This window comes from Protopterus annectens, chromosome 13.part0, assembly GCF_019279795.1.
Source record: "Protopterus annectens isolate FY-2018-M chromosome 13.part0, PAN1.0, whole genome shotgun sequence".
NCBI lineage: Eukaryota > Metazoa > Chordata > Ceratodontiformes > Protopteridae > Protopterus > Protopterus annectens.
Window position 1 is genome coordinate 732565706 of NC_056747.1, and position 25766 is coordinate 732591471.

Genomic DNA, 25766 nt, shown 5'->3' on the forward strand with positions numbered 1-25766 from the left:
AGTCTGAAGAGCCAGCATAAGAGAGCTCATTTATCTGATGTGCTTCAACTGCTGATGAGGTGACCACACTCCCTGAACCCTCAGGGGGCTAAATTTTGCTCCCCATCCCACATGTGAAGCCAGTCTAAACAGGTCCTGAGAGGTTGAAAAGGGAGACCTGGATGCAGAGGCAACTGCTGACTCCACCACAGAAGTTTTCTTGAGGCATAGGAGAAGAACTGGAAAGTATAGAGGATGCACATGCTGAAGCCACACCAGCTTCAGAAACTACTGGAACTTCCTTGTGGAGTTTGGCCAGAGGGAGCATTGGAATGGTGGAAGCCCTAAACCCAGAGCTCTCGAACCTCCCTGGCTGTAATGGAGTTCAGGGGAAGAAGAGTTTGAAATAAGTCCTTTGGCGGAGGCAGGGATCCCAGCATTAGCACCATTTAAATCCTGCAACCCAGAAAGACATGATCTGAGGAGTAGGGAAAGTTTGAAGTTTATCATGAACTCCAGGCGCTGGAGAAATGGTAAAACGAAGATTTTGCAAAAGGGTCGCTGGAGAGTATGCCTGAATCAGCAGGTTGTCCAAATAAGGAAAGATGTGGATCCCTTGAAACCTTCGTGAGAGCAGTGCATTTGGTGAATACCCTGGGCGGAGTAGAAAGGCTAAAGCACAGAAATGGAAATGCCAGGAAACAGAGAAATGCAAAAATCTCCTGAAAAGAGGATGGATTAGAATATGGAGATAGGCATCCTTGAGATCCAGAGACAGCAGAAAGGCCTTGGGGATCAAAAGGGACTGGAAGGGATAACCTATGAAAAGAGGGCACCTTCAGAAAGGTGTTTAGATGAGCTGTCTTGAATAGGTATTGAAGTACCTTCTTTTCTGGGTGCTAGAGTTTTTTCTTGAATAAAACCCTTTTCCCCCTGTGAGATGTGGGCACCTCTTGAATAGTACCATGAGACAAGAGGTCTTGAACCTCTTGGGGGATATTCCTGAGGAGGTTGAGGAATGCCCATAAAAGGAGTGTGGGGAATCCAGGCCATGAAGTACCACTGCCAAATGATTGACAGTCAAAGAATCCTGGGTGCTTGGAGCCAAGCAAGAACAGAGGAATGTTGCTGGGAACAGGTGGATAGTCGGACAACACCTGGTTGGTCAGGAAAGGAAAGCTTTACAATCCCTGCAATCTGAGTGGCATTAGTAGAAAGAGTCAATTTACCACCTTTTTTTTAAATAACCTTAGGGCAAGATTGCCTGCAAACAAAGGCTGGCTTAGGGATGGGAGTTTATGCTCCTGTAAAGCCTTCCATTATACTGAAGAGACTTAAAACCAGCAGCTGTTTCTCCAACAAAAGTTTATTATCCAGAGGAGCATCCATCGGCAACCTTTTACCTGATATTAAGGCTGAAGCCTAAGCCACCAGGGGTAAAAACATCTTTGACCTGGTCATTACTAACATGGGTGACTGCTCTACACTGGTAATCAACTCCTCCCTGGTCAGATCTGACCACAAGCTAATCACTATGGCTATCCATATCCCACCCTCCTAAAGGAAACCACTGTAAAAAAAAAAAAAAAAAAAAAAACTTCTCCAAAATCAATTTTGGGCTTCTGACAACAGAGACTTCATGACACCCACGCAAATGGAAAATGGGTGGATGACTGCTGAATCACACACACCAATGCACTGTGAGTATATACCAAACAGAACCAAGATGCTCTACTCAGTCTGGTGGTCCCCACTATCAACTCTACAACAGAAGGAAAACACTGTAGCAGAAAAGGGTGAAGTCCAAGACTGGAAACATTTGTTAGCCTCAGCACAAAATTGAGATCCATCATCAAATCCTCTAAAGCTATGTATGAAAATAAAATTGCTGCAGATTCTAAAGACCACAAGCCATTCTATAGATATGGCAAGAATCTACATGCCAATACTCTGATATGTTCTGAGTTACAGCCCAATGGAAATGTATATACAGAACCAACTGATATTGTCAACAGGTTCAGTGCGAGCTTTATCCCCCCCCCCCAAAGGACCTATCACAGTACCCAAGAAATGCCAAGTCCCTATTATCATGGCTACCCAGGTACCCAGGTAAAAACTGCACTGCCTAAAGCAAAGAATACAGCTTCCATGGGACTTGATATCCCTGCCTGTATTTGGCACCACATGTGAGTACCCTGTTCAATCACAGCCTCATTTTAGGCTTTGCTCCTACTGAATGGTGCATTGCTATGGTTATCCTACTCCATAAAGGAGTGACTACAGACCCTGGGAACTACTGTCCTATTAGCCTGACTAGTCTGATATGTAAGGCTATGGAGTGCATCATCATGGACCTTATAAATAAGGATATATGGAATCTCCAAACTCTGGACCCCATGCAGTATGGGTTTGTGAAAGGTAGATTGCTCATCCTGATGGACTTTGTCACAAGAGCTGTGGATGAGGGCAAGGTAGTTCACACAGCCTACCTGGATCTTGCCAAAGCCTTTGACACAATCCCTCACTCAGGAATCAGACTCTCACTAACCTAGGCATAAACTCCTGTGTAATAAGATGGGTTGCCAGCTGGCTCACTGATAAGAGCCCACACTTTGAAAGATCTGACTAGTTACAGCTGGTGTGTCTCAGAGATTGGTCCTAGGTCCTCACCTGTTTGGCATTTACTTCTCTGAAGTTCAAGCCAACACAAAGGGACTCGACCAGGTTTGCAGATTGCAAACTGGAGTTATTCTGCAACTGATGTAGACATTCTACAAAAAGGGCTTACTGATGCCACTACTATGGCCTTAAGCTCAGTGCCAAAGTGCATGGTCATTTCCTTTGGGAAAATTTTGATGCCCATGAACTACCACATAGGTGGTAGTCCACTAAATATCAAAGGTGTGATAAGAAAAGTGGGAACTCAGGTTGACAGCAACCTCTCCTTTGATAACCACATTGTCACTAGTTGGAAAGGCCTATGTGGCATATCTCATTACGAAAGGTTTCTCATCCAGGAAGAAAGGGGTCATAATCCCTCTCTACTCATCCCTCATTAGACCTGTTATAGAATACAATGCCCCATTTGGTATGTACCTCACTAGACGCCTATAATAACTGGAAAGGCCACACACATACCTCACGAAGAGGATCCTAGGCCTTGGACACATGCCCTACAGACACTCAAACTCTAGCTGTAGTCTCATCGCCTACTTGGTGGCTATCTCTGCTTGACCTACAAAGCCCTGTCTGACCCAGAGCTGTTGGATATGCTATACCTAAAGAAATCCCAATCCCTCTGTGCCGCATGCTCCAGGGGCCTTAGTCATTACCACACTAAGCAGAACCTGCTGGAGGGACAGGTTCCTAACCCAGAGCCTTCCCATACCCTGGAACAAACTTCCCATTCGTGTCAAGCAGATGACTTTACTGGGTCTGTCTAAGAGAAATCTTGAGTGGGTGGGCAATAGGAAGTTCAGCCTGGGGATCACTTCAGTAGCCTTGGTTAACAAGGGCAGGGGGCAGTAACTGGTATGATGCCAGGGAATCTTCTTGGGCTAGGCTCATATAGGCTCCAGGGTCATTAGCCTAGTTACACACCTATAAGAATACTACCTCAGTAAAGAACCAAAAGCAGCGTCATAACTACATTTGATAGAATGGCAAAACTACTTGAGAGGAAGTCCCTAGCAAGGAAAGAGCAGAGAAGCTTTACTGTGAGTCTGGAAGATCAGAAAAAAAAAAAAAAGCTGATAAGCCTGAACAAGAGCAGCCAGCACAAACCTAGAGATATGGGTCTGATAATAGCCCTAAAACCTATGGTAGCTGAAGTATAAATCTTCTTATCCAGCCTATCTGTGGTTCTACTGTCTTTGTCAGAAGGCAGTAACTTAGACAAAGGAAACAATTGAGATGGAGTTCATAAATTCAAATGCCATGGAACAGCTAGTCACTGTTCCCACGAGAGGAGAAAATATACTGGATCTCATTGTCACAAACATGGGGACAAAATGCTCCACACCGGAGGTATGTCCCTCATTGGTGAGATCTGATCATAAACTTATCTCACTGGAAATCCACATCCCACCCCCACCCCAAACAAAAAAGACCACCGTGAAGAACTTCTCTAAAGCAAACTTCACACTACTCAAGACTGGTGTGGTATCCTTCAAGGCCCCTGAGCCAGTGGAAACCACAACCCAAGCTGCGGAAGCCCTTACAAATGCCTTCTATGAACACCTCCAGGACTGCATGGATCAGGCAATCCCAAATAAAACCAAGACTCTTTCCACAAAGGGCAAACGTCCAGTCTGGTGGACCCCAGCCATTAACAAACTTTACAATAAGAGGAGAAAGCTATTACATGAAAGAACAAAATCCAAAAAAGGGAAGTCCCCCCTGATCATTATTAGTAAAAAAATACGAGCACTCATAAAATCAACTAAGGCCAATTTTGAGAGAAAAATTGCCATGGATTCAAAGGACAATCATAAGGCCTTTTTCAGCTATGTTAGGAACCTGGGTGGAAACTCCCAGATATGCTCAGAATTAGTCCAAAATGATACAAAAATCACTGAACCCACAGACATTGCTAACATACTGGCAGACAGGTTCAGTGCAAACTTCACTCCCCTCTCCCCCCTTAAAGGAGAGATAACTATCCCAGCCGAGTGTAGCCTCCCAGACATCTCAAATGCACAGGTGAAAGCTGCTCTCTCTAAAGCTAAAAACACAGCATCAATGGGACCGGATGGTGTCCCCGGCTGTGTGCTACACTAGCTAAATGAGGAATTAAACCCGCACATAAGGCAGCTGTTTAATCTCAGCCTTACCACAGGATACGTGCCCAAGGAGTGGTGTACGGCAACTGTGGTCCCACTCCACAAAGGCGGTGCCTCTACGGACCCTGGTAATTACCGCCCCATAAGCTTAACAAGTCTAGTCTGCAAAGCTATGGAGAGGATCATAATGGAGCTGTTAAACAAAGATATAGGGGACTTGCAGACATTGGACCCGACCCAGTTTGGCTTCGTCAAGGGAAGATCATGCCTTTTGAACTTGGTCGACTTCTTCGAAACAGTCACCAAGGCCATTGATGAGGGAAAGGCAGTCCATACAGCCTACCTTGACCTTGCAAAGGCTTTCGACACAATACCCCACTCGGGTATTGTAGAAAAACTTACCAGCTTAAATGTAAACCCATATGTCACAAGATGGGTTGCAAACTGACTTAAGGACAGAACCCACAGGGTTAGAGTTGCTGGCGCTATGTCAGACTCCAAGCCGGTCACAAGTGGTGTCCCACAGGGCTCGGTCCTTGGCCCCCCTATTGTTCGGCATCTACTTCTCAGAAGTACAGGCCAACATGGGAGGACTTTGGCTGACAAAGTTTGCAGACGACTGCAAACTGGGGGCCATAGTGGAAAGTGCATCGGACACGGATATCCTTCAGAAGGGACTCACGGAAACAGATAGCTGGTGTCAGAGCCATGGCCTGAAATTAAACGCCAAAAATGTATAGTCATACCCTTGGGAAAAACAAGGTAGCCCCAAGCTACCATATAGGTGGCAATCCACTAAGCACAGAAGAGGTTATCAGGGACCTGGAGACCCAGGTTGACAGTGGCCTTTCTTTTGACACTCACGTTGCTAAAGTGGTTAGAAAGACCTTCTACATTGCCCACCTGATCATGAAGGATTCACATCCAGATCTAGTGAGGTCATTGTTCCCCTGTACTCTTCACTTATCAGACCAATGATAGAGTACAATGCCCCATTCGGGATGTAGCTCACCCGACATCTGCAGCAATTGGAGAGACCCCAAAAGTTCCTCACCAAAAGGATAAAGGGACTCCAAAATCTGTCATATGCTGCCAGATTGAAGAAACTCCAGCTCTATTCAGTCGCATACCATCTGCTCAGAGGTGACATGTGCCTGACATACAAGGCCATGTCCAACCCGGAATTAATGGATATGCTCCACCTCAGAAAATCCAAATCCACCAAAACCACTAGAGCAAGCGACTTAAACCTTAGCACGGATATAAATAGGACGTGCTGGAGGGATAGATTTATCACTCAGAGACTCCCCATGCTGTGGAATAAAATCCCGGTCCATGTGAGGCAGAGCACCTCGCTGACTCTGTTCAAGAGAAATCTTGACCTGTGGATGGGAGATCGTAGGTTTACCCCGGGAATCATCTCTGTGTCACTGCTGGACAGAGGCACAACAAACTAATGGGCACAGTATTTTTCATATAAGGTATGGCGTAAGCCACAAAAATTTGGGCTAGGCTTATAAATGCCTTAGGGCAGATAGCCTAGTATAAACCTATGAACCTATGCTTAGCAGGGGTTACAGATGCCACAGGGGTCAGCAAAAAAAAAAAAAAAAAAAAACCCCAGGCACCCTACAAAACTTATCTGACTTGGGAGCAGGTGCCAGAGAATCTGGTGTTTTAGGGGCATTGGAAAAACCATCCAGTAAAGCAGCCAAGATAGGAGGAATGGGTGCAGGTTTAGGAGATTCCATTTGCAGTAACTTGTACCTCTTATGGATATCTTAAACCCGGGCCCAATCTCACTTGTATTCCATCATAGAGATGGTGTCCCCAAAGGATATTTCCTTGGATTATCAAGAGTATGCGAGTCCTCAGAAGTGTAGTCCTAAAGGAGAAGTAATCTGGGTAGAATAAGCACGGGGTTTGTCAGAATCTAACTTTTCCTCAGAAGAATTGAATTCTCTGGGACTTTTAGGGGGAAGAGGACCAAGGAGGAGCAGGAACTTAAACCCCTTGAAGAGACCTTAATGCTAGTAAAGTACTAAGTCTCTGAGTAAAGGCATGCCACTCATTGTGAATCCCTAGGAGCAGAAGGAACTAAAGTTTTTTTTTGTTCCCTTTTTTAAGGGAATGTCTGTCCTAGAAACCTGAGAAGGCCTTTACTCTAGATGGCATTCTCCCAGAAACTGATGCCTGCAAAAAGCCTCTGATGTGCTGCCTGCCAGATCCTCACTGGCCTCCAACCCAGGGGCAGTAGAGAAATATGACAATACAACCAGGCGAGTCCCAGGGTTTGTAATCTCCCTCCGGAGAAACTCCTGGCAGAGGCTGGACAGTGGAAGATTCTGGTCGGCTTTAGACACAATACCCCGCTCGGGTATTGTAGAAAAACTTACCAGCTTAAATGTAAACCCATATGTCACAAGATGGGTTGCAAACTGGCTTAAGGACAGAACCCACAGGGTTAGAGTTGCTGGCTATGTCAGACTCCAAGCCGGTCACAAGTGGTGTCCCACAGGGCTCGGTCCTTGGCCCCTATTGTTCGCATCTACTTCTCAGAAGTACAGGCCAACATGGGAGGACTTTGGCTGACAAAGTTTGCAGGCGACTGCAAACTGGGCCATAGTGAAAGGTGCATCGGACACTGATATCCTTCAGAAGGGACTCACGGAAACAGATAGCTGGTGTCAGAGCCATGGCCTGAAATTAAACGACAAAAAATGTATAGTCATACCCTTGGGAAAAACAAGGTAGCCCCAAGCTACCATATAGGTGGCAATCCACTAAGCACAGAAGAGGTTATCAGGGACCTGGAGACCCAGGTTGACAGTGGCCTTTCTTTGACACTCACGTTGCTAAAGTGGTTAGAAAGACCTTCTACATTGCCCACCTGATCATGAAGGATTCACATCCAGATCTAGTGAGGTCATTGTTCCCCTGTACTCTTCACTTATCAGACCAATGATAGAGTACAATGCCCCATTCGGGATGTAGCTCACCCGACATCTGCAGCAATTGGAGAGACCCCAAAAGTTCCTCACCAAAAGGATAAAGGGACTCCAAAATCTGTCATATGCTGCCAGATTGAAGAAACTCCAGCTCTATTCAGTCGCATACCATCTGCTCAGAGGTGACATGTGCCTGACATACAAGGCCATGTCCAACCCGGAATTAATGGATATGCTCCACCTCAGAAAATCCAAATCCACCAAAACCACTAGAGCAAGCGACTTAAACCTTAGCACGGATATAAATAGGACGTGCTGGAGGGATAGATTTATCACTCAGAGACTCCCATGCTGTGGAATAAAATCCCGGTCCATGTGAGGCAGAGCACCTCGCTGACTCTGTTCAAGAGAAATCTTGACCTGTGGATGGGAGATCGTAGGTTTACCCCTGAATCATCTCTGTGTCACTGCTGGACAGAGGCACAACAAACTAATGGGCACAGTATTTTTTCATATAAGGGGTGGCGTAAGCCACAAAAATTTGGGCTAGGCTTATAAATGCCTTAGGGCAGATAGCCTAGTATAAACCTATGAACCTATGCTTAGCAGGGGTTACAGATGCCACAGGGGTCAGCAAAAAAAAAAAAAAAAACCTCAGGCACCCTACAAAACTTATCTGACTTGGGAGCAGGTGCCAGAGAATCTGGTGCTTTAGAGGCATTGGAAAAAACATCCAGTAAAGCAGCCAAGATAGGAGGAATGGGTGCAGGTTTAGGAGATTCCATTTGCAGTAACTTGTACCTCTTATTGATATCTTAAACCCGGGCCCAATCTCACTTGTATTCCATCATAGAGATGGTGTCCCCAAAGGATATTTCCTTGGATTATCAAGAGTATGAGAGTCCTCAGAAGTGTAGTCCTAAAGGAGAACTAATCTGGGTAGAATAAGCATGGGGTTTGTCTGAATCTAACTTTTCCTCAGAAGAATTGAATTCTCTGGGCCTTTTAGGGGGAAGAGGACCAAGGAGGAGCAGGAACTGAAACCCCTTGAAGAGACCTTAATGCTAGTAAAGTACTAAGTCTCTGAGTAAAGACATGCCACTCATTGTGAATCCCTAGGAGCAGAAGGAACTAAAGTTTTTTTTTTTGTTCCCTTTTTTTAAGGGAATGTCTGTCCTAGAAACCTGAGAAGGCCTTGACTCTGGATGGCATTCTCCCAGAAACTGATGCCTGCAAAGCCTCTGATGTGCTGCCTGCCAGATTCTCACTGGCCTCCAACCCAGGGGCAGTAGAGAAATATGACAATACAACCAGGCGAGTCCCAGGGTTTGTAATCTCCTTCCAGAGAAACTCCAGGCAGAGGCTGGACAGTGGAAGATTCTGGTCTTGTTTTATGCATCATCTTCCTTGATGGCTGACCCTCTGGGCAGGAAGTTCCATCTATAGTATCTTTACCAAGAAGCTTGGTTCTCAAGATGCATTGAAAGGGAAGAAAGCCTACTATGAAGAGTTTTGGGGATAAATGCTTGATAAATTGAACACAACATATGGTTGTGAGCAACACCTAGGCAAAAAAAGGCACAGGTAAAACCACAAAGAAAAGCAGCAGAAAAATAACCAACCAGTAATCACTGGAATGCTAACAAACAAAAAAACTGATGGAGTTAAGAGACTGCTAAAAATGGAGTTTAGACTGGCCGCAAAGATGTTCTGCAGATGGTATGCTTGAATGTCACCTTTATGCCCTATGCTATGCAATGGGTATGTAGATGATGATCAGTGTACATCAAAGCAATGGTAGACTTTGTAAACTGGCCGGATAGTGGGCTTCGTGACAGGGAATCCCATTTGTAATGAATAATGCAGTGGTGAATGTAAGGACAATAACTATTCCAAATGTGTGTATTTATAGGTGCCTGAGACATACTGCTTGACTCACCAGGTTGAGCAAGAAGGTTACAGTCAGGTACAAGTATTCACCAGGTCACACATGCACTTAGTCTTTCAACAGTAAGTACTGTTATGAGTCGTCCTAGTTTATGTTGATGGGAGCGACTACAGGTATGATTGAGCTCTGAGTAGGTGTCCCAGTTGGATATGTGCCTAGTTTTGAGCAGCATTCTAGCTATTCCTAGAATGATAGCAGAATATAAACAAAAAATGATAGATCATGTTGCTTGGCCAGAGATGGTCTTCACCTGGCAGCTCTAGGCTTTTAGTTGCTGACTTGCCATACTGCTATAGGCAAGGTCATAAAAACACTATTCTTGATGTGAAAATATCAAGCGATTCATGGTTATGCTGCTAAATGGTAGGAGTTTAAATCAGAAATGGCACTCTCTGGGAGCAGTCATGTCCCTGAAAGCTGTTGACACCTGTGGTCTCAGGGAAACCTGCATGAAGGCTGGAGAAAATACCCTGGCTTGGCAAGGCTACAATGCCTTCCACACTTTCAGACTGCAAATTGAAGGTGTGAGAAAAAAAGGAGGTGGAGTATCTATCTCTAGACTGGTTAGACAAGAATGTTGTAGGGTGCTACTCTGTTACCATGCACAAGACCCCCCCCCCTTCAGCTTGTCAGTCACAGGCCTCCTCCTATAAACTAAGATGCCCACTCAAACTACTTAGACCTACTTGGGCTAATTAAGGTACAGTCTAACACCCTAGTCTTTGGTGAATTCAACTGTCCTTCCATTAAATGGGAAGGTATCACCCCACACTCAGTCATGTATAATTCACTGGACTTTGTTTACCATGGAACAAATATCAACTCCAATATCCTGGAACAAATAGTGCACCACACAACAAGGGGCTCCAGTGGTCTAGACTAGGTCCTCACCAACATGAGTGAACGATGTAATCAAGCCATATTTCAGTCATTATTGAAGTAGCACTAGGACCAGAATTCCCCAAAGGTGAAGTTAGGCTAAAACAATTCACCAAAGGTAACTATACTCTCAAGGGAAATTGCAAATAACTGCAAAGATCTAGTTTTCAGAGATGGCATTAACAGCTTTACAGTGGTGCACACTAAAACATCTAGACATGTATAGACAGAGTTGTGCTGGATAGGATTGAAGCAAGATGCTTTAAAAAAAAAAAATAACCTGGAGGATGGCCAGCATTAAGTTATAGAATAAGTGAAAGATGGAAAAAAAAATACACAATTGAGATCAGAGAACTGAAAGAGCACCTACCTGAGCCTACACAAGCAAATAGAGGACAACTCATGAAATCTTCAAAAAGCAACTATGAAAAAGTGTAGCAAACATGGCCAAGGTTAACCATATGTCTTTATTCAGCTACTTCCACACCCTAAAAGTTAATGATTCTGATGTGTGCTGAACTAATTGTGAATGGGATTATGCATATTGACATTGTGGAAATTGCAAACTTGCTAGCAGATAGGTTTGGCAAGAATTACCCTACCCATCCCACAATTCATGTCTTCCTTATTTCCTCCCTGCATCTCTAAAGTGCAGTTCATCAGTGCTCTCGCAAGGGCTATGGTACTCTGGGCTGCATTCTTAATGCTCTAAAACAAAAGCTAGCTACTTGATCCTGGCTTTGTCCTCACTGACTGGAAATCAGCCACTGTTAACCCCCTCTGCAAGTGTGTGGCTCGGTAACATACCTGTAATTTTAACCAGCCTCATCTGTAAGCCAATGGAACAAACCCTCATGCACCTCTTAAATAAGGATATAGGTGACCCCCAATTTGTTCCAGTTCTCTTTTTGTCAAGGGCAGCTTATATCTGCTAAACCTGGTAGACATCTTCAATAATGTGACCATAGCCAGAGATAATGGCAAAGCCGTACACAGTTTTGTTATTTTGACTTGCCTACTGTCTTCAACACACTTCCCACATTCCAGTATCATTGATAAAGTAACCCAACTGAATGTCAACCCCTATGCTGTCAGGTGTGTTGCAAACTGGCAACACTCAGAGACTTTACCTATACTAGCAGACCTGTCCCCAGTGGAGTCCCACAAGTGTCGGACCCTCTCTGCTTTGGCATGTACTTCTCTGAAGTCCAGGCCAAAACAGAGGGGGTGAGGCCAACCAAGTTTGTGGATGACTGGAAATTAGGTGCCGTCATTGAATCCCCTACAGATGTCAGCATACTTCAAAAGGGACTTACACAGACCAATGACTGAGCCAAAGTGATGGTGTTGAAGTAAATGCTAAGAAATGCATCATTTCCTTGTGTTAAAACAATGTCTATGGTGATTATAAAAGAATAACCTAAGTACCTGTGCAATAGTGAGTGACCTGGGAACACAGGTTGACCATGAGCTCAGTTTTGACCACCATGTGTGTACTGTGTTGCTTGCCTGATCAACAAAGGCATTGCTTGAAGACCAAAATAGTTTATAACCATCCCTCATCAGGCCTGTTCTTGAGTGTAATGCCCTCTTTGGTATGTACTGTACCAAGCACCTGCAGCAACTTGAGAGATCTCAGAAATGTCTTAAGAAAATTCAGGGTGTCCAGCACATGTTTTAAGACTGGTAGACTGAAGTCATAGTACTCCAGTTGACAGGACTATCTCTGACCCAACTGTAAAGGAAATGCTGCACATCCATAAGTCAAATGGTACTAACCACCCATTGAGGGACATAACTAGGATCTGCTGGAGAGACAGATACATCTTGCAGACATTGCCATTCTAGAATAGGCTTTCAATCCATATTAAGCAGAGCACATGCTTGACCTTGTGTAAGAGCAACCTGGACAACTGGAATGGGAAAATTTTGGACAGGGATTGGTCCACCTTATCTAGATAGGGATAGTCATTGCTAGAAAAAAATTGGGCATAGACAATATCTGTAATCTATTAATATACTGGGATTTAATGGCTAGGCTTGGAAAGACCATTGGTTCAATAGACAGCTTATGAATTTAGAACACCAACTACGGACCAAGTGCACAAGCAGTCACCAATAAAGATAAAGCACTCAAGACAGCTGCTGTTTGCCCAAAAACTCCTTTAAATACACAGCACCTCCCACTCCCCATAGAAGTATAATGCAGAACACAGTTCCCAGTACGTTTTCATCCAAGACTTCATCAGAATGGTTGCATACATCACTCCCCTCCATTTTATACAAAAAAAACACTCCATCCATCAAGCAATAAAGTAATTCATTAAGCTACTAAGCTTAACTCACAGATACACCCCAAAACTTGCAATGAATAAAGTGCTTAGACTGACTAAAAGAACTACAGTCCATTATAACATTACATGCCTTTAAAATATCTACTACTTAAAACAATAATACAAAATAAAGATTAATAAAAATATCTATTATACTGAAAATGTGAATATATATTAAAAAATAAATGCATATAAAATACAATACATTGCTGCCATCTAGTGACCTAAAAGTTTATTACATTAACAAATGTATTGCATTCAAAATCAGTGTCAACCTGTCTAAAAGCATAGAATAGTCAATAGTAAAGTAATGTCTTTTGGCTGTTCCCGGTTAGAGGTTGCCACAGTGGAACTCTGGCCCGCTAATGATTATTAGCAGTGGATTTTTACGGGGCCGTGTTGCCAGCCTGACACCCAACCTTCAAAGAAGGCGCACCCATTCACCCACACACGTACCTGCATGTCTTTAAACATCACGCGACCGCAGGGAGGACATGCAGACTCCACACAGAAGGTGTCCAACTGAGAATCGAACGGGAGAACCTCTTGCTGTGAGGTGACAACGCTAACCGCTGCACCACCGTGGCCTATACATTGTTAAAAAGTCTGATTTATAAAACATTTAATACTTATTTAAAAACTGTTCAAATACTGAGGGATATATACATTTACATATGTGGAAGATTATTTATATATATATAAAAGTAAGGAAGGTGCTGTAAGCACACTATTACTTAGCCGCTCTTAATTTTAGTGTAGGTGCAAGGGAGACCATCTCTTTGAGCCCTGGCCATTTATTCGCCACAAGAACCAACTGCCAGTAAACTTCTCGATATTCAATTTGTCTCCCATGGTACCCCTCGACTATCTACCTGGACTTCTAGTACAAAAAATTGAGAAAGTAGCCTCTTTACATGTCCCTGTATGCTTAAACAGGGCATTCCTATTATTGCCCTTTTTAATATCATAAATGTGCTAATATATTCTTCTTTTTAAACACCTTTTGGTCTTTCCTACATAAAAACCTCCCCATTTTCCACATAGGGCCAAATACACTAGCCCCTTAGTCACAGAATAACATTTTGCATTAATGCACCTATTCCTACTAGGGATGCAAACCTCTGATTTATTAATAATAAAAGGGCATTGTGGGCAAGCACCACGTTTATATGTCCCCACCCTTCTAGACCTTGTTTCTATGCCCCTCTTTTCCAAGATATTTTTAATGCTTTTACCTTTCCTAAAAACAAATTTTAAGGGATGATTCAGTTCAATGTTCAGATCTAATGACTTACTAAACCTATCCCATTCCTCCTTCAAAATCATAGTAATGGTTCCTGCATCCCCACTATAATCCATCACAAAAATATTTTCAACCCTATCTTTATCATTTACCTGTTGGTTAACACCCGTCTCGTTATAATCCATCCCTAAAATGGGTGTGAACCTATTACTTCTATTTTCTAGGTCTTCATTAAAAATTTCATTATTTTCTCATCCCCTATCAAGGAACATACATTTCAAGAGTTCACCTTGCAAAAAGTCCACATCCTCTGATGTCATTCTACTACCCCTGACGTATTGACTTTTAACAATGCTCCCTTTTTGTGTAAATGGGTGGGAGCTCTGAAAATGTAGAAAGGAATTACAGTATGTAGCTTTTACATGTACTTTTGAAGTGAACCTATTACTACCATAGCCCATCCCTATAGTTACGTCCAAGTAATCAATGGAACCCTGTCCTATTTTATAGGTAAACCTTAAAAATTCTATACTATTGGTGATATAGTTCAAACATTCACCAAACTTTTCCTCACTCTCTATCCAAAAGAGGCAGATGTCATCCAAGAACCATTGATATAGGACCCAGCAGTCATTGTATGCAGAATTAAAGATAAATGTCTTCTCCCACCAGGCCAACACCAAATTTGCAAAGGTTGGGGCACACACAGCACCCATTGCCACTCCAATCAACTGGTGAAAAAAGTCGCCCTCAAAATAAATTAAATTGTTTTAAAACCAATTCCATTAAGGTTAAAATCAAATAAATATCTCTATCACTAAAATCCTTGTTGTTCCTTAAAATTTCTTCTAAAAATTCCAAGCCTTCCTTCTGCGGAATTGAAGTAAAAAGGTAAACATCAATTGAATAAATTGTTTTTCACATTTCTAAGGAAATCCCATGAATCCTTAATAACATTTGTTCCATTTATAGAAATATTTTTCAATCTAACATCCAGAAACTTTCAATAGGGGCTGTAACAGACTGGCTAACTGCTATCACTGGTCTCATGGGTGGGTCAACTGAATCCTTATGCACTTTTGGGATACCGAATATTGTGGGTACCCTGGGCTGTTTGTTATATAGAAATCTAAAGGTCTCAGCATCCATTACCCCTTCCAGTACTAAATCATTAAGGGCTGCATACATTTTTCTATGGGCAATGTTAATTTCATTAATTGAGACTTTAATTTTATCATTTAAAAGCTCCACCATTTTGCTTTCATATATAACAGAGTCCATTAGGACCGTGCCCCCACCCTTGTGCGGTTTCATAACTCTAACATATTTATTGTCACAAAGTGTGTTTAGAATCTCCCTTTCTTCTTTAGGTTTGACCAAACACTGTTTATCACAACTTTTTCCCTTAGGCTACTTTCAACCATGTTGTCAAAATTCTTTAATTGAGGGTGAAGGGGTGGGTTCCATATACTCTTTTCAATGTTTCTAATTTTTCTTTTTGTTCCCCCAACAATAATTCTAGATTTTTCTTTCTTATGAACATTTTCAAATCAATAAGCAAACTACTGATTTCACGTTTCTTCTTGGGAACAAACCTAAAACCTTTCGCAAACAAACCAAAAAAATACTTATCTGGTTAGTGACCAAATCCACCCCTTCATCCCCTATATCAAATGCTTGATTTTCTTTTAAAACATTCAGTAACCATAGTTCATGCCTTTGTTGTGCCACCCCCTCCAATTGCCCCAATAATAGTCCACATTTCCTTTGTTTCTTAATCCTTTGGACATTCAGGGGGGATATCCTAAAGGGTTATATCACCCGGACCATCCACACTCTATTAACCATTTCATTATTAGCACTATGCCTGTCCTCTGTTCTTACATTAAAACCCCTCCCCCTGTCCTATAGGGCCCCTTCTCCATCCTAGACAGGTTAGTAAAGCTCCTGGGTTTAGGGTAGAGACTCCTCTGTGCATATTCATTAATATCTCTTATCCAATTTTCTTTTTTTCATATAAACTATATTATTAATCTTTTCATCCACTTGTTTCCTCAGTTCAAGATATTTTCTTTTCTCTTCCTCAGCAGTAAACAATAGGTCATTAACTAAACAATTATTTGTTTTAATAATTCTTTCATTTTAAACCTCCATCACTTTTTCATTTTGATTTATAATGGCTCTAAGAATTTCAAAACCACAATTGTCAAACATATCTAACAATTCCATATGAAAGTCTGACCCTTCTTCTACATTGTTAGGAAATCTATACACCCTTAAACATTTAGGTACAACTCTAGAATTATTGCATTCTTTCAGATATAAATTATCCAAATTTAAAGCTTTAAACTTGAACAATAAATCATTTAACTTGCTTAAATTATTAACATAAGTATCAGCATCATTAGCAACTACAGAATGTGCATATTTGTCAAATCTAACATTTTGTTTAAGCCATGCTTCTAAATTAATGTCCTGTTGCTCTGTATTAGTATTGCTACCATTAAATGGTAAACAGTCACCGCATGCCTTTGAGTTAGCTCGCTGTTCTTTTCCATGGCCATAGTCTTTATTAGAAGCAGTTCCATTCGTTTTCAAAAGCTCTGGGGTCCTTCTTTCATCAAAACTATTAATAATATGGTGGTGTAGTGGTGCAGCAGTAGCATTGTCGCCTCACAGCAAGAGGTTCTCTGGTTCGATTCTCGTCTGGGGTGCCTTCTGTGTGGAGTCTGCATGTCCTCCCTGCGGTCATGTGGGTTTCCTCCAGGTGCTCTGATTTCCTCCCACATTACAAAGACATTCATCTGGAGCCTTTCTCCCTAAGCCTCCGCTGAAAATTGGCTTTGTTCCAAGTTGGACTTTCCCGGTTAACAAATGTTAAATAAATGTTGTTGTTTTATCTTTCAGCTTTTCCCAGTTAGGGGTTGCCACAGCAGAACTCCGGTCCGCTAATGATTGGCAGTAGATTTTTATGTACTGACTTGCCAGGCCTGATGCACAACCTTCAACGAAGGTATGCCCATTCACGCATGTCTCCACACAGAAGACGCTTTAGCTGAGAATTGAACACGACAACGCTACTGCAGCACCACCACTGCAGAACAAATGTTAAATAAATAAATAAATAAATAGTAGTTCCAGTCTCTACATCCAAATGCTGACTATTGTTTTCCTCATTGCAGTCTTCCTTAGCTGCTCCTGTCTCAAAATGACCTGATGTCACTTTGGGGGCAGGCTTTAACAAAGAACAAATTGGTTCCATAAGCTCAATGAGCTGTGCCACTCGACCAATCAGAGCCTCAATTGCTCTGCCATTGTGATTTCTGGCTGAAATAGCCTTGGGGTGAAACAATGAGCTCATCCATAGTTAAAAGCCACTAAACAGAACACCAACTATGGACCAAGTGCACAAGCAGTCACTAATAAAGATAAAAGCACTCAGACAGCTGCTGTTCACCCAAAAACTCCTTTAATAACACAGCACACCACATAGAAGTATAACGCTGAATACAGTTCCCAGTTCGTTTTTGTCCAAAACTTCATCAGAATTGTTACATACATCACTTACCTCCATTTTATACAAAAACCACTCCATCAATCAAGCAATAAATTCATTAAGCTATTAGGCTTAAATAACTCACAGATACACCCAAAAACTTGCAATGAATAAAGTGCTTAGACTGACTAAAAGTATTGTTAAAAAACTGCAAAAACAATCCATTATAACATTACATGCCTTTAAAATCCCTACTTCTTAAAACAATCAATAATTCAAAATAAAGAATTAATAAAAGATTAATAAAAATATATATTACATTGAAAATGTGAATATATATTAAAAAGATAAATGCATATAAAATACAATACTTTGCTGCCATGTAGTGACCTAAAAGTTTATTACATTCAAAATCAAAGTGTCAGGCTGTCTTAAAGCATAGAATAGTCAATACATTTAATACTTGTTTAAAAACTGTTCAAATACTATAAAGTTTAAATATGTGGAAGATTATATATATAATTAAGTAAGGAAGGTGCTATAAGCACACTATAACTTGGCTGCTCTTAAATTTAGTACAGGTGCAAGGGAGACCATCTCATTGAGCCCTGGCCATTTATTCTCCTCAAGGACCAACTGCCAGTAAACTTCTCTATATTCAATTTGTGTCTCCCATGGTCCCCCTTGAATATCCATCTGGACTTCTTCTAGTACAAAAAAAATAAAAAGTAGCCTCTTTCCATGTCAGTGTATGCTTAAACAGGGCATTCCTATTATTGCCCATATTCTAACTGTGCTCATATATTCTTTTTAAACACCTTTTGGTCTTTCCTACATAAAAACCTCCACGTTTTCCACATAGGGCCAAATACACTAGCCCCTTAGTCACAGTTAGAATAACATTTTGCATTAATGCACCTATTCCTACTAGGGATGCAAACCTCTGATTTATTAATAATAAAAGGGCATTGTGGGCAAGCATCACATTTATATGTCTCCACCCTTCTAGATCTTTTTTTATGCCCTACTTTTCCAGGATATTTTTAATGTATTTACCTTTCCTAAAAACAAATTTTAAGGGATGGTTCAGTTCAGTGTTCAGATCTGATAACTTACTAAACTTATCCCATTCCTCCTCCAAAATTGTAGTAATGGTTCCTGCAATCCCCACTATAATCCAACACAAAAATATTTTCAACCCTATCTTTACTATTATTTACCTGTTGGATCGTATGAACTTATATTTCATGGACTCTACAATATTAATAATCATTACGATTGTTATGTAAAACAGAATCTGCCATATTATCAGGCCTTTCATATAATTTATGCTTTAACACTATGACTTATGTCAGTTGAGTTCTTATTCTGACAAACAAATTATGGTATTTCTCTTCTACTTTCACATATGCATTCATTCACAAGATTGTTCTCACTCTTGTCTTGATCTCTCACACGCAGTCTCTCTTGCTTTCATGCGGGCATCTGACATCTGCAGACATAAGCATTATACACACACCTCTCAACTGTACAGATTTTTAAAGTATGTCCAGATTTTTGCCTCATATTTTTGGTATCTTCTGGCAAATTATTGAGGCTTGAAGTTAGAAAATAATGACAGTTGGGTTTCAGACTTTATACTCTTCAGAAATGGAAAATCTGTTATTCTATTAATTTTCTAACTATGTAAGGGAAATACTGTAAATGTGTCCCTATTTTTGTGCCTTTATCCCACTATTATTTATGGCTTTGTACAGGATTTCTTGCTTTAAGAGGTTGAGAGGTATAACACACGCACACAATACGGTCTGTTCTACTTTCATGCACGCATTCACTCACATGCAGAAAAACACACACAGTCATTTTTGCTTTCATGCATGCATCCACTCACACAAGATCCTTCTCAATCTCTCATACACCCAGTCTCTTAACTTTCATGCACACATTCAGTCACACAAGTCTGTCATTCTCTCAATCTTACACAGTCTCTTGCTATCATGCATGCATCCACTCACATATGCAGACAGAAATATATATATATATATATATATACACACACACATACACACACACACACACACACACACACACACTATCTCTCATCTGTACAGATTTTCACACTGTCTAGATTTTTGCATCATATTTTTGTTGTCTCATAAAAACATTGTGGTTTTCTGGCAAATCATTGAGGTTTGATGTCAGAAAATGACAGCATTTGAGTTTCAGACTCCATACCCTTTAGAAATTTTGTGCTAATGCAAAATCTGTTCTATCAATTTTCTAAGTTTGTAAGAGCAATACTTTAAAAATGTCCTTATTTTTGTTCCTTCCATTATTTATGGCTTTGTCCAGATTTCTTGCTTTAAGTGGTATGACACATACACATGGTCTCTTCTACTTTCATGCATGCATTCACTCACACATGCAGACAAACACACAGGCACACACTTTTCAGTTTCCTTGAGTTTTCTTTACACTCACTAAACAGCAAAAGTGCTACTTAGCGAATGTAAAATAATAGCTTGATCAATCTGGCTGCTCACTTTCTCTCATAGACACACACACAGTTTCTTCTTATTTCACACACCCATACAATCTGCTTTCATGCACGCATTTTACTCACACACACAAACACGCTCGTACACATACATACACCGATTCATTTTTTCATTTCACTCGGTGCCTGGTGGCGTGGTACCAGATGGTCCGCTTTTAAACATCTTTACAATTATTTAATTCTGTAGGTATTGCAACAGCAGACACTAACTTGTGGGATCAAGTGACTGGCCAGCATCATTACGTCCCTGGTAGTGAAGTAATTGCACTTTTGATAATTCATTACAGGTATTTAACTGAAATTATGCAATAATGTCACATGGCTTGCTATGTTGCAAATAAAGCCTAAGGACTTATCTGCCAGCAGTAGTGTCATCCAGCCCTTTGCAAATATTTAGGGAGCCACAAACTCTCTCGATGCAGCTGAAATGAAAGCTTGGTTATGCCCATTTGCAGCTAGGTAGCTCACTTGCTACAGAGTATACCTCCCTGCATAGAGAGCTTCAGTTTCAGCTCTCCAGCTTTTGTTAAAAAAAAAAAAATAAAAGTTCTATTGCAAACAGCTACAATGCAGAAAACCACTGCTGTAGTGTAGACCACACGCAGAGTAGTATGTCTGTTAGGCTTGAGCTAAAATTCTGTAGAGTACAGAACACTGGTGATCGGCAACATTTCCCTTTCTATTGCTTTGTATCAAGGTAGTTACAGTATGGGATAGGCACATACAAGACTGAAGTGGGATGATGGCATAATGGTTAAGGTGTTTACCTTGCAGATACAAGGTGCAGGGTTTGATTCTGACATGGGGTATTTGACTAGGCTTAAAATGGCCCACAAGGGCAGTTAGCCTAGTACAAACCTATGAACCTACCGAGGAAGTTATTCAGTCTGCCAAAATGCTTCCTTAAAAGAAAAGATCAGAACCAAAGCAGGATTGTGTTCGTTTTCCCAAAGGAAGGAAAATATTCCAGGGAAAGGTCCGGTAGGATCATATTTAAAGAGTTGAGGGTAGGGAAGGGGGTGTGTATGCTCACGTCACCCTGAGGGTGGTACTATCCTAGCCAGACTGAGAGCGGGACGCTCCTGAAGTAAAAAGAATGAAATTGTTAAACTAAGGTGCAGAAAGAGTGACAATTGCACGTTACACTAAAAAGTATGCCTTGGTGGAAAGAAAAGGAAGTGTTCTGAAAGCTGCATCTCTGACACTCTCCCTTTAAGATAATAGACAACTCTGCCAAAAATTGGCAATGTAATTTGAAGTAGGTAAATGGTCTAGTGACAGGCTAATTAGTATATATAGGTCCCCTTGGCTTGAAAGTAAGGGTGACTGCCAGTGGCATTAGAAACTAGAAGTACTGCAAGGCTTACTTTGAGATTATGTGCTATAAATATTACATCGTAATGCAAAAGCACCAATGATCTTTTCTAAAAAGATTTTAAGCTCATATTGTAGAGCAGTGTGGTATATGGAGCCTCTAGTTTTAACATAGTTTCCCTCCCTCACATTCTGTAGAGACACTATGTGAAAATTTAAACGGTAAGCCATGCACTGGGAAGCTAAGCTGTTACATGCATTAAATTATATAGTTCTTTCATGTGAAACTGTTGCACTTCTGTTTTACTTCGACTAAAGTCTGGTAGTTCGACACCACGGAACTGTTAGGCAGTCTTGGGCAGTATTTGAAGTTCTAGGCAGCAGTTTTTCAGTTTGTTCAGCAAATTTTACACTGTTGGACTATTCTGATTCTCAGACACTCAGTTCAGTATACTGAAATAAATGATACTGTAGTGTAAAGTTGGCTATTTTGTGGAGATTTGTTTGCTAACTATTCAAAATTCAAGAAATGTGTACTGCATGTGAAAGTTAGATGATACTGGTGGTTTGCTGTATTGCAAAATCAGCAACTTCCTTTTGTGTAGAACTTGAATATATACACATCTTAGTTGAATGACTTGATCAATGTGATGCACTGGCTTCTGCAGTGTATTGTGCCCCATTTCACTCCCATATATTTAAATCTGCTGTAACTTTGCAGTGTGCATTCTTCAGAGTTTGTTTGGCAAACTACACTAAAATTCATTAATTGAGCTTGTACACATTGGTACAGTATAGTGCAAAAAAAGTGATCTTAAAAGAAAGCCTTATTGACAAAATATTGAAGGTGGTGATATATGCAAATGTGACATAAAATCAAACAAAAAGCGTTTTGAAAAGCTATGGCTGGAACTAAGTTATCACTTGGGCTGTTTTTTCCATTGAGTCTCAAGTGTACTTCACTTAGAAGGGTTGACCAAACTAGTTAACATTTTTCAGGACACTTGGATATAGTCTTTTTAACATCAGTACTGTGCGAACACCACTAACCTTCATATACCGGTCACTTGCATAGTCATTCGGAAGAAATTCTGCTTGTAGTTCTGCCACAGAGCAAGTGTGGAAAATGTGTTGTTGTCTCCTCCTGCAAGAAATACTGCTGTAAGCCTCAGTGATGTAACTTCGGCCTTAATCTCACTTATCCTCCTTCCAAAGTAGAAGATAAGTTGCTGAGAGACAATAGTAAATGCCATATTCATTCAAGTGTTTCAATGTAGTCTGCCAGTTGTGGTTTTTATAGCTATTATGATTTAGACTTGTGCATTTGAATACTTTTTTATTCCTGATTTACATTTTTCATCATGGCTTATAAAATTCAACTAAGGAGTAATTTGTTTATCTTAAGAGCTTGGTCATGAGTCGTAGACTTGGAATAGTGTGTTGGAAGTATTGTGTAGTATTGAGGCTGTGCAAAATGAGTGCTTTCTTCTATACAGGTACTGTGCCATTGTTCTGCCAGCAAAGGGGGGGGGGTGAGAATTCTCCAAGCAAAATTAAAAGCTTCTCTTGAGTGCCTCCATCAGGCTTCCATATGAAGCAGTGCATAAGACTACTATTTCTAGGAGTTAATTTTCGGATCCTTTTCCAGAATGGATTTTCTGAACAGGCTTGTTTTGTGGAATGTGTGAAATGCTGTCTACTGGATGCCCACTAGGAAGCTTCAGAGATTCTATGCTTGACAACCCAGGGATTTTGTCCTTTTTGATGTAAGCAGCTGATCTCCGTTTTAAGAGCTGTACTGCCAGTGATTCCATCACAGCTGAATACAAATTGTGTGGCTATTGGTGTAACACTACTGTATCATTAGTCCAGTTACTCCAATCATGATGCTTATAGTCATCCTGAGAACTAAGTTTTAGGGGGAATTGTGTCAAAGCTTTGTAAGCCACCTCGGCCATCCATATGGCAGCCAATCACTCTACAAACAGGTTATAGCAGCATTAACCTGTAAGCTTCTCCCTTATGAACGTAATGGTGCTGCCTTTGACTTTGTTATACTGGTTAAATGGTGTCTACTAGACCATGAATGTACTGTTTTTCTAGTTGTAGTTTACATCTTCCCCACAGGAGAGGGGAGACAAATGTCATGCAAGTTCCATGTTTTGCAGAATTTAGCCCTAGTGCTGATGTAATGGCCTTTGGACAGATTATGACCAAAAGGAGGTGAAATTCATCTGCTTATGTTAAGTCATTTTTCTGCAAATGTGTTCTGTATGGTTTCTAATTCATTGAATCATATATTTACCAAGTTGTAAAGGTTCTTGTATATTGCTGTAATATTTCAGTCATTTATTTTTCAAGACTTGCAGTTTGACCTTTTTTTGAGACTGAGGCTACTATCTTATTGTGGCAGTAGAGCTGCTTTGCTTTGGGTACCAAGTTTGACTTGTCTGAGATTTTTCCTCCATTTTGAGATTGATATTTCACCACTGGTCTGTGTGTGTCTGTGCATTCAGCTCTTGTAAAATATCCTGTCTCCTGTTTCAAATCTTTGTGGCATGGAGTTTCTATAGCCCTTTAGTTCATAGGGCAGTACTAGGCTAGCTGGCCTTGAGGACCATTCTAAGACTACCAATTTTCTCGATTCTTCAAGTTTTCCTTTCATATGTTCCTTTGGCACATTTGTCAAGACTATATGACAGTTTGTGACCTGATTAGGGTTTTAACAACTTGTAGCTGCTGTTCCAGTTATCTGATGAATTGTATGATTTTTAGATCATCCACAAAATTTAGATGAGATGATCCTTTCACTTTGATTTTCTTGGAGTCTGAATCTGTGACCTAAGAAGTTGAATAAACAATTTAATGGATTGAGAGCAAATAGTAATGGAGTCACCCTGAAATATCCCATTCTGAATAGCAATTTCTCATATTCATATGCAATACTAGGCTAGCTGCCTTTGTGGGCTATTTTAAGCCTAGCCAATTTTTTTTGTTTGATTAACATGGTTAGAGATTTGATTTACCTATCCCATGGTCGATAATTATGAATAACCCCTAGTGGAAATAACTGGGATCATGCCATAGATGATCTGAGGGGACACATGCATGGGTTAAAGCATTTAGTAGCTGTCCCTGTCCGTTAGTAGTACAGTAGGCATTCCTGGAATAAATTTTATTTTTCCCATCTGTAGAACCAAGTTGTGCTTGAATGTGGACAGGGATGAACTTTAGGTGGTTGGAGATTCGGTTTCAGAGCAGCAGTATCCTCTACGAGATATACCTATCCATCCAAACCATTGTGTTGATGTTGCATAAGAGGTTTGTATCCCTAGACAGAGTGTATCTGATGCCATTTGACTTGCTGATGTGCAGTAAATCTATCAGTACTTGGTCAGGGGATGCCTTGTACACTGGATACAAGTCACCTCTTAGTCTGTAGGATACAGAGTATAGTGACAGTACTTTGAGTTGTCCATGTAAAACTTGTTTAGGCCTTGTAGCCCTTTAGTACGGTATTTATGTTGGGGGTTCCAGTTGCACGTCTGGACAGATACGTGCCAAAGGGGCATAATAAGTGATAAGCCTAATAAGGGCTGAGTAAAGGGGAGATAATGATATCCCTAGATATTGACACAATCCCTGTGTTTATAAGCTGTGCAATATATGGTCTTAACAATGGACACATGGCTAGAAGTTAGGTCACTGTCTGCATATTTTCCCAAATCCTGAAAAAAATGGGTCAGCTGTCAGGGGCATATTGTTAATGTGGTAGTTCCCAAGGATAGATGACTACCCATTACTTTTTAACTGGTAAGTCTCTGCTAATGCATTCCTTGAAATCTAATGCTGAAACGTTCACTTGGTACCTTGCTAGTTTATGATCCATTCTAGAACAGAAGTAAAATTTGTGTTCTGCTCATGCACGGTGATTTCTGTAGATGGTTTGCATTTATATTTGGGTCTTCAGATACTGGTATAATGCAGCTTCTCAGTCTCCTCCAATATTAGCCTTTATTTTTAAACATTTTCTGTAGGTGTCTGTATTTTGGCAGGAATTCATTGCTTGCAGGATTATCTGTAGCCATACTTTTTTGAAGTGCTGTCATATTTCTAATTACAGCATTGTTTACATATTTGCCAATGAGTAATGTATGAGGAAATCCATGCTTATCCAGCAGTAGATAGTTTCTGATCAGTTTTTTTTTCCACTGAAGTGTACAGACTGAAGGTACTAAGTGCCAAGTTCATATAGTCCCATAACATACCAAGCATTGGCCTAGGTTTA